Source organism: Lampetra planeri, chromosome 4, assembly GCF_965212315.1.
Source record: "Lampetra planeri chromosome 4, kcLamPlan1.2.h2, whole genome shotgun sequence".
NCBI lineage: Eukaryota > Metazoa > Chordata > Hyperoartia > Petromyzontiformes > Petromyzontidae > Lampetra > Lampetra planeri.
Genome location: NC_136110.1, coordinates 17,397,803 through 17,407,802, shown reverse-complemented (window position 1 = coordinate 17,407,802; position 10,000 = coordinate 17,397,803).

Genomic DNA, 10,000 nt, shown 5'->3' with positions numbered 1-10,000 from the left:
CCAGCTCGATGGAATTCGGCGCGACAGAAACGATGCCCCGTAACGCACATGAGAGCAATCCGGGCCAATTTCTCCCGTTTGATGGGGTCTATGTGTAAAAATTTTGACTTTTTTGAGTGCAGGTGCAAATCTGCTGAAAAAGCCTGTGGAAGTTTCACGGCGTTCGTACGATATTTGGCGACGCAAAAATGAGCGATTTCCCAGCTCGAGAGAATTCGGCGCGAGAGAAACGATGCCCCGTAACGCACATGAGAGCAATCCGGGCCAATTTCTCCCGTTTGATGGGGTCTATGTGTAAAAATTTTGACTTTTTTGAGTGCAGGTGCAAATCTGCTGAAAAAGCCTGTGGAAGTTTCACGGCGTTCGTACGATATTTGGCGACGCAAAAATGAGCGATTTCCCAGCTCGAGAGAATTCGGCGCGAGAGAAACGATGCCCCGTAACGCACATGAGAGCAATCCCGGCCAATTTCTCCCGTTTGATGGGGTCTATGTGTAAAAATTTTGACTTTTTTGAGTGCACGTGCAAATCTGCTGGAAAAGCCTGTGGAAGTTTCACGGCGTTCGTACGATATTTGGCGACGCAAAAATGAGCGATTTCCCAGCTCGATGGAATTCGGAGCGAGAGAAACGATGCCCCGTAACGCACATGAGAGCAATCCCGGCCAATTTCTCCCGTTTGATGGGGTCTATGTGTACAAATTTTGACTTTTTTGAGTGCACGTGCCAATCTGCTGGAAAAGCCTGTGGAAGTTTCACGGCGTTCGTACGATATTTGGCGACGCAAAAATGAGCGATTTCCCAGCTCGATGGAATTCGGCGCGACAGAAACGATGCCCCGTAACGCACATGAGAGCAATCCGGGCCAATTTCTCCCGTTTGATGGGGTCTATGTGTAAAAATTTTGACTTTTTTGAGTGCAGGTGCAAATCTGCTGAAAAAGCCTGTGGAAGTTTCACGGCGTTCGTACGATATTTGGCGACGCAAAAATGAGCGATTTCCCAGCTCGAGAGAATTCGGCGCGAGAGAAACGATGCCCCGTAACGCACATGAGAGCAATCCCGGCCAATTTCTCCCGTTTGATGGGGTCTATGTGTAAAAATTTTGACTTTTTTGAGTGCACGTGCAAATCTGCTGGAAAAGCCTGTGGAAGTTTCACGGCGTTCGTACGATATTTGGCGACGCAAAAATGAGCGATTTCCCAGCTCGATGGAATTCGGAGCGAGAGAAACGATGCCCCGTAACGCACATGAGAGCAATCCGGGCCAATTTCTCCCGTTTGATGGGGTCTATGTGTAAAAATTTTGACTTTTTTGAGTGCAGGTGCAAATCTGCTGAAAAAGCCTGTGGAAGTTTCATGGCGTTCGTACGATATTTGGCGACGCAAAAATGAGCGATTTCCCAGCTCGAGAGAATTCGGCGCGAGAGAAACGATGCCCCGTAACGCACATGAGAGCAATCCCGGCCAATTTCTCCCGTTTGATGGGGTCTATGTGTAAAAATTTTGACTTTTTTGAGTGCACGTGCAAATCTGCTGGAAAAGCCTGTGGAAGTTTCACGGCGTTCGTACGATATTTGGCGACGCAAAAATGAGCGATTTCCCAGCTCGATGGAATTCGGAGCGAGAGAAACGATGCCCCGTAACGCACATGAGAGCAATCCCGGCCAATTTCTCCCGTTTGATGGGGTCTATGTGTACAAATTTTGACTTTTTTGAGTGCACGTGCCAATCTGCTGGAAAAGCCTGTGGAAGTTTCACGGCGTTCGTACGATATTTGGCGACGCAAAAATGAGCGATTTCCCAGCTCGATGGAATTCGGCGCGACAGAAACGATGCCCCGTAACGCACATGAGAGCAATCCGGGCCAATTTCTCCCGTTTGATGGGGTCTATGTGTAAAAATTTTGACTTTTTTGAGTGCAGGTGCAAATCTGCTGAAAAAGCCTGTGGAAGTTTCACGGCGTTCGTACGATATTTGGCGACGCAAAAATGAGCGATTTCCCAGCTCGAGAGAATTCGGCGCGAGAGAAACGATGCCCCGTAACGCACATGAGAGCAATCCGGGCCAATTTCTCCCGTTTGATGGGGTCTATGTGTACAAATTTTGACTTTTTTGAGTGCACGTGCCAATCTGCTGGAAAAGCCTGTGGAAGTTTCACGGCGTTCGTACGATATTTGGCGACGCAAAAATGAGCGATTTCCCAGCTCGATGGAATTCGGCGCGACAGAAACGATGCCCCGTAACGCACATGAGAGCAATCCGGGCCAATTTCTCCCGTTTGATGGGGTCTATGTGTAAAAATTTTGACTTTTTTGAGTGCAGGTGCAAATCTGCTGAAAAAGCCTGTGGAAGTTTCACGGCGTTCGTACGATATTTGGCGACGCAAAAATGAGCGATTTCCCAGCTCGAGAGAATTCGGCGCGAGAGAAACGATGCCCCGTAACGCACATGAGAGCAATCCGGGCCAATTTCTCCCGTTTGATGGGGTCTATGTGTAAAAATTTTGACTTTTTTGAGTGCACGTGCAAATCTGCTGAAAAAGCCTGTGGAAGTTTCACGGCGTTCGTACGATATTTGGCGACGCAAAAATGAGCGATTTCCCAGCTCGAGAGAATTCGGCGCGAGAGAAACGATGCCCCGTAACGCACATGAGAGCAATCCGGGCCAATTTCTCCCGTTTGATGGGGTCTATGTGTAAAAATTTTGACTTTTTTGAGTGCACGTGCAAATCTGCTGAAAAAGCCTGTGGAAGTTTCACGGCGTTCGTACGATATTTGGCGACGCAAAAATGAGCGATTTCCCAGCTCGATGGAATTCGGCGCGAGAGAAACGATGCCCCGTAACGCACATGAGAGCAATCCCGGCCAATTTCTCCCGTTTGATGGGGTCTATGTGTAAAAATTTTGACTTTTTTGAGTGCACGTGCAAATCTGCTGAAAAAGCCTGTGGAAGTTTCACGGCGTTCGTACGATATTTGGCGACGCAAAAATGAGCGATTTCCCAGCTCGATGGAATTCGGAGCGAGAGAAACGATGCCCCGTAACGCACATGAGAGCAATCCCGGCCAATTTCTCCCGTTTGATGGGGTCTATGTGTACAAATTTTGACTTTTTTGAGTGCACGTGCCAATCTGCTGGAAAAGCCTGTGGAAGTTTCACGGCGTTCGTACGATATTTGGCGACGCAAAAATGAGCGATTTCCCAGCTCGATGGAATTCGGCGCGACAGAAACGATGCCCCGTAACGCACATGAGAGCAATCCGGGCCAATTTCTCCCGTTTGATGGGGTCTATGTGTAAAAATTTTGACTTTTTTGAGTGCAGGTGCAAATCTGCTGGAAAAGCCTGTGGAAGTTTCACGGCGTTCGTACGATATTTGGCGACGCAAAAATGAGCGATTTCCAAGCTCGATGGAATTCGGAGCGAGAGAAACGATGCCCCGTAACGCACATGAGAGCAATCCGGGCCAATTTCTCCCGTTTGATGGGGTCTATGTGTAAAAATTTTGACTTTTTTGAGTGCAGGTGCAAATCTGCTGAAAAAGCCTGTGGAAGTTTCACGGCGTTCGTACGATATTTGGCGACGCAAAAATGAGCGATTTCCCAGCTCGAGAGAATTCGGCGCGAGAGAAACGATGCCCCGTAACGCACATGAGAGCAATCCGGGCCAATTTCTCCCGTTTGATGGGGTCTATGTGTAAAAATTTTGACTTTTTTGAGTGCAGGTGCAAATCTGCTGGAAAAGCCTGTGGAAGTTTCACGGCGTTCGTACGATATTTGGCGACGCAAAAATGAGCGATTTCCCAGCTCGATGGAATTCGGCGCGAGAGAAACGATGCCCCGTAACGCACATGAGAGCAATCCCGGCCAATTTCTCCCGTTTGATGGGGTCTATGTGTAAAAATTTTGACTTTTTTGAGTGCACGTGCAAATCTGCTGAAAAAGCCTGTGGAAGTTTCACGGCGTTCGTACGATATTTGGCGACGCAAAAATGAGCGATTTCCCAGCTCGATGGAATTCGGAGCGAGAGAAACGATGCCCCGTAACGCACATGAGAGCAATCCCGGCCAATTTCTCCCGTTTGATGGGGTCTATGTGTAAAAATTTTGACTTTTTTGAGTGCACGTGCAAATCTGCTGAAAAAGCCTGTGGAAGTTTCACGGCGTTCGTACGATATTTGGCGACGCAAAAATGAGCGTTTTGCCAGCCCGAGAGAATTCGGCGCGACAGAAACGATGCCCCGTAACGCACATGAGAGCAATCCGGGCCAATTTCTCCCGTTTGATGGGGTCTATGTGTAAAAATTTTGACTTTTTTGAGTGCAGGTGCAAATCTGCTGAAAAAGCCTGTGGAAGTTTCACGGCGTTCGTACGATATTTGGCGACGCAAAAATGAGCGATTTCCCAGCTCGAGAAAATTCGGCGCGAGAGAAACGATGCCCCGTAACGCACATGAGAGCAATCCGGGCCAATTTCTCCCGTTTGATGGGGTCTATGTGTAAAAATTTTGACTTTTTTGAGTGCACGTGCAAATCTGCTGAAAAAGCCTGTGGAAGTTTCACGGCGTTCGTACGATATTTGGCGACGCAAAAATGAGCGATTTCCCAGCTCGATGGAATTCGGAGCGAGAGAAACGATGCCCCGTAACGCACATGAGAGCAATCCCGGCCAATTTCTCCCGTTTGATGGGGTCTATGTGTAAAAATTTTGACTTTTTTGAGTGCACGTGCAAATCTGCTGGAAAAGCCTGTGGAAGTTTCACGGCGTTCGTACGATATTTGGCGACGCAAAAATGAGCGATTTCCCAGCTCGATGGAATTCGGCGCGACAGAAACGATGCCCCGTAACGCACATGAGAGCAATCCGGGCCAATTTCTCCCGTTTGATGGGGTCTATGTGTAAAAATTTTGACTTTTTTGAGTGCAGGTGCAAATCTGCTGAAAAAGCCTGTGGAAGTTTCACGGCGTTCGTACGATATTTGGCGACGCAAAAATGAGCGATTTCCCAGCTCGAGAGAATTCGGCGCGAGAGAAACGATGCCCCGTAACGCACATGAGAGCAATCCCGGCCAATTTCTCCCGTTTGATGGGGTCTATGTGTAAAAATTTTGACTTTTTTGAGTGCACGTGCAAATCTGCTGGAAAAGCCTGTGGAAGTTTCACGGCGTTCGTACGATATTTGGCGACGCAAAAATGAGCGATTTCCCAGCTCGATGGAATTCGGAGCGAGAGAAACGATGCCCCGTAACGCACATGAGAGCAATCCCGGCCAATTTCTCCCGTTTGATGGGGTCTATGTGTACAAATTTTGACTTTTTTGAGTGCACGTGCCAATCTGCTGGAAAAGCCTGTGGAAGTTTCACGGCGTTCGTACGATATTTGGCGACGCAAAAATGAGCGATTTCCCAGCTCGATGGAATTCGGCGCGACAGAAACGATGCCCCGTAACGCACATGAGAGCAATCCGGGCCAATTTCTCCCGTTTGATGGGGTCTATGTGTAAAAATTTTGACTTTTTTGAGTGCAGGTGCAAATCTGCTGAAAAAGCCTGTGGAAGTTTCACGGCGTTCGTACGATATTTGGCGACGCAAAAATGAGCGATTTCCCAGCTCGAGAGAATTCGGCGCGAGAGAAACGATGCCCCGTAACGCACATGAGAGCAATCCGGGCCAATTTCTCCCGTTTGATGGGGTCTATGTGTACAAATTTTGACTTTTTTGAGTGCACGTGCCAATCTGCTGGAAAAGCCTGTGGAAGTTTCACGGCGTTCGTACGATATTTGGCGACGCAAAAATGAGCGATTTCCCAGCTCGATGGAATTCGGCGCGACAGAAACGATGCCCCGTAACGCACATGAGAGCAATCCGGGCCAATTTCTCCCGTTTGATGGGGTCTATGTGTAAAAATTTTGACTTTTTTGAGTGCAGGTGCAAATCTGCTGAAAAAGCCTGTGGAAGTTTCACGGCGTTCGTACGATATTTGGCGACGCAAAAATGAGCGATTTCCCAGCTCGAGAGAATTCGGCGCGAGAGAAACGATGCCCCGTAACGCACATGAGAGCAATCCGGGCCAATTTCTCCCGTTTGATGGGGTCTATGTGTAAAAATTTTGACTTTTTTGAGTGCACGTGCAAATCTGCTGAAAAAGCCTGTGGAAGTTTCACGGCGTTCGTACGATATTTGGCGACGCAAAAATGAGCGATTTCCCAGCTCGAGAGAATTCGGCGCGAGAGAAACGATGCCCCGTAACGCACATGAGAGCAATCCGGGCCAATTTCTCCCGTTTGATGGGGTCTATGTGTAAAAATTTTGACTTTTTTGAGTGCACGTGCAAATCTGCTGAAAAAGCCTGTGGAAGTTTCACGGCGTTCGTACGATATTTGGCGACGCAAAAATGAGCGATTTCCCAGCTCGATGGAATTCGGCGCGAGAGAAACGATGCCCCGTAACGCACATGAGAGCAATCCCGGCCAATTTCTCCCGTTTGATGGGGTCTATGTGTAAAAATTTTGACTTTTTTGAGTGCACGTGCAAATCTGCTGAAAAAGCCTGTGGAAGTTTCACGGCGTTCGTACGATATTTGGCGACGCAAAAATGAGCGATTTCCCAGCTCGATGGAATTCGGAGCGAGAGAAACGATGCCCCGTAACGCACATGAGAGCAATCCCGGCCAATTTCTCCCGTTTGATGGGGTCTATGTGTACAAATTTTGACTTTTTTGAGTGCACGTGCCAATCTGCTGGAAAAGCCTGTGGAAGTTTCACGGCGTTCGTACGATATTTGGCGACGCAAAAATGAGCGATTTCCCAGCTCGATGGAATTCGGCGCGACAGAAACGATGCCCCGTAACGCACATGAGAGCAATCCGGGCCAATTTCTCCCGTTTGATGGGGTCTATGTGTAAAAATTTTGACTTTTTTGAGTGCAGGTGCAAATCTGCTGGAAAAGCCTGTGGAAGTTTCACGGCGTTCGTACGATATTTGGCGACGCAAAAATGAGCGATTTCCAAGCTCGATGGAATTCGGAGCGAGAGAAACGATGCCCCGTAACGCACATGAGAGCAATCCGGGCCAATTTCTCCCGTTTGATGGGGTCTATGTGTAAAAATTTTGACTTTTTTGAGTGCAGGTGCAAATCTGCTGAAAAAGCCTGTGGAAGTTTCACGGCGTTCGTACGATATTTGGCGACGCAAAAATGAGCGATTTCCCAGCTCGAGAGAATTCGGCGCGAGAGAAACGATGCCCCGTAACGCACATGAGAGCAATCCGGGCCAATTTCTCCCGTTTGATGGGGTCTATGTGTAAAAATTTTGACTTTTTTGAGTGCAGGTGCAAATCTGCTGGAAAAGCCTGTGGAAGTTTCACGGCGTTCGTACGATATTTGGCGACGCAAAAATGAGCGATTTCCCAGCTCGATGGAATTCGGCGCGAGAGAAACGATGCCCCGTAACGCACATGAGAGCAATCCCGGCCAATTTCTCCCGTTTGATGGGGTCTATGTGTAAAAATTTTGACTTTTTTGAGTGCACGTGCAAATCTGCTGAAAAAGCCTGTGGAAGTTTCACGGCGTTCGTACGATATTTGGCGACGCAAAAATGAGCGATTTCCCAGCTCGATGGAATTCGGAGCGAGAGAAACGATGCCCCGTAACGCACATGAGAGCAATCCCGGCCAATTTCTCCCGTTTGATGGGGTCTATGTGTAAAAATTTTGACTTTTTTGAGTGCACGTGCAAATCTGCTGAAAAAGCCTGTGGAAGTTTCACGGCGTTCGTACGATATTTGGCGACGCAAAAATGAGCGATTTCCCAGCTCGAGAGAATTCGGCGCGAGAGAAACGATGCCCCGTAACGCACATGAGAGCAATCCGGGCCAATTTCTCCCGTTTGATGGGGTCTATGTGTAAAAATTTTGACTTTTTTGAGTGCAGGTGCAAATCTGCTGAAAAAGCCTGTGGAAGTTTCACGGCGTTCGTACGATATTTGGCGACGCAAAAATGAGCGATTTCCCAGCTCGATGGAATTCGGCGCGAGAGAAACGATGCCCCGTAACGCACATGAGAGCAATCCGGGCCAATTTCTCCCGTTTGATGGGGTCTATGTGTAAAAATTTTGACTTTTTTGAGTGCAGGTGCAAATCTGCTGAAAAAGCCTGTGGAAGTTTCACGGCGTTCGTACGATATTTGGCGACGCAAAAATGAGCGATTTCCCAGCTCGAGAGAATTCGGCGCGAGAGAAACGATGCCCCGTAACGCACATGAGAGCAATCCGGGCCAATTTCTCCCGTTTGATGGGGTCTATGTGTAAAAATTTTGACTTTTTTGAGTGCAGGTGCAAATCTGCTGAAAAAGCCTGTGGAAGTTTCACGGCGTTCGTACGATATTTGGCGACGCAAAAATGAGCGATTTCCCAGCTCGATGGAATTCGGAGCGAGAGAAACGATGCCCCGTAACGCACATGAGAGCAATCCGGGCCAATTTCTCCCGTTTGATGGGGTCTATGTGTAAAAATTTTGACTTTTTTGAGTGCAGGTGCAAATCTGCTGAAAAAGCCTGTGGAAGTTTCACGGCGTTCGTACGATATTTGGCGACGCAAAAATGAGCGATTTCCCAGCTCGAGAGAATTCGGCGCGAGAGAAACGATGCCCCGTAACGCACATGAGAGCAATCCGGGCCAATTTCTCCCGTTTGATGGGGTCTATGTGTAAAAATTTTGACTTTTTTGAGTGCACGTGCAAATCTGCTGGAAAAGCCTGTGGAAGTTTCACGGCGTTCGTACGATATTTGGCGACGCAAAAATGAGCGATTTCCCAGCTCGATGGAATTCGGAGCGAGAGAAACGATGCCCCGTAACGCACATGAGAGCAATCCCGGCCAATTTCTCCCGTTTGATGGGGTCTATGTGTACAAATTTTGACTTTTTTGAGTGCACGTGCCAATCTGCTGGAAAAGCCTGTGGAAGTTTCACGGCGTTCGTACGATATTTGGCGACGCAAAAATGAGCGATTTCCCAGCTCGATGGAATTCGGCGCGACAGAAACGATGCCCCGTAACGCACATGAGAGCAATCCGGGCCAATTTCTCCCGTTTGATGGGGTCTATGTGTAAAAATTTTGACTTTTTTGAGTGCAGGTGCAAATCTGCTGAAAAAGCCTGTGGAAGTTTCACGGCGTTCGTACGATATTTGGCGACGCAAAAATGAGCGATTTCCCAGCTCGAGAGAATTCGGCGCGAGAGAAACGATGCCCCGTAACGCACATGAGAGCAATCCGGGCCAATTTCTCCCGTTTGATGGGGTCTATGTGTACAAATTTTGACTTTTTTGAGTGCACGTGCCAATCTGCTGGAAAAGCCTGTGGAAGTTTCACGGCGTTCGTACGATATTTGGCGACGCAAAAATGAGCGATTTCCCAGCTCGATGGAATTCGGCGCGACAGAAACGATGCCCCGTAACGCACATGAGAGCAATCCGGGCCAATTTCTCCCGTTTGATGGGGTCTATGTGTAAAAATTTTGACTTTTTTGAGTGCAGGTGCAAATCTGCTGAAAAAGCCTGTGGAAGTTTCACGGCGTTCGTACGATATTTGGCGACGCAAAAATGAGCGATTTCCCAGCTCGAGAGAATTCGGAGCGAGAGAAACGATGCCCCGTAACGCACATGAGAGCAATCCCGGCCAATTTCTCCCGTTTGATGGGGTCTATGTGTACAAATTTTGACTTTTTTGAGTGCACGTGCCAATCTGCTGGAAAAGCCTGTGGAAGTTTCACGGCGTTCGTACGATATTTGGCGACGCAAAAATGAGCGATTTCCCAGCTCGATGGAATTCGGAGCGAGAGAAACGATGCCCCGTAACGCACATGAGAGCAATCCCGGCCAATTTCTCCCGTTTGATGGGGTCTATGTGTACAAATTTTGACTTTTTTGAGTGCACGTGCCAATCTGCTGGAAAAGCCTGTGGAAGTTTCACGGCGTTCGTACGATATTTGGCGACGCAAAAATGAGCGATTTC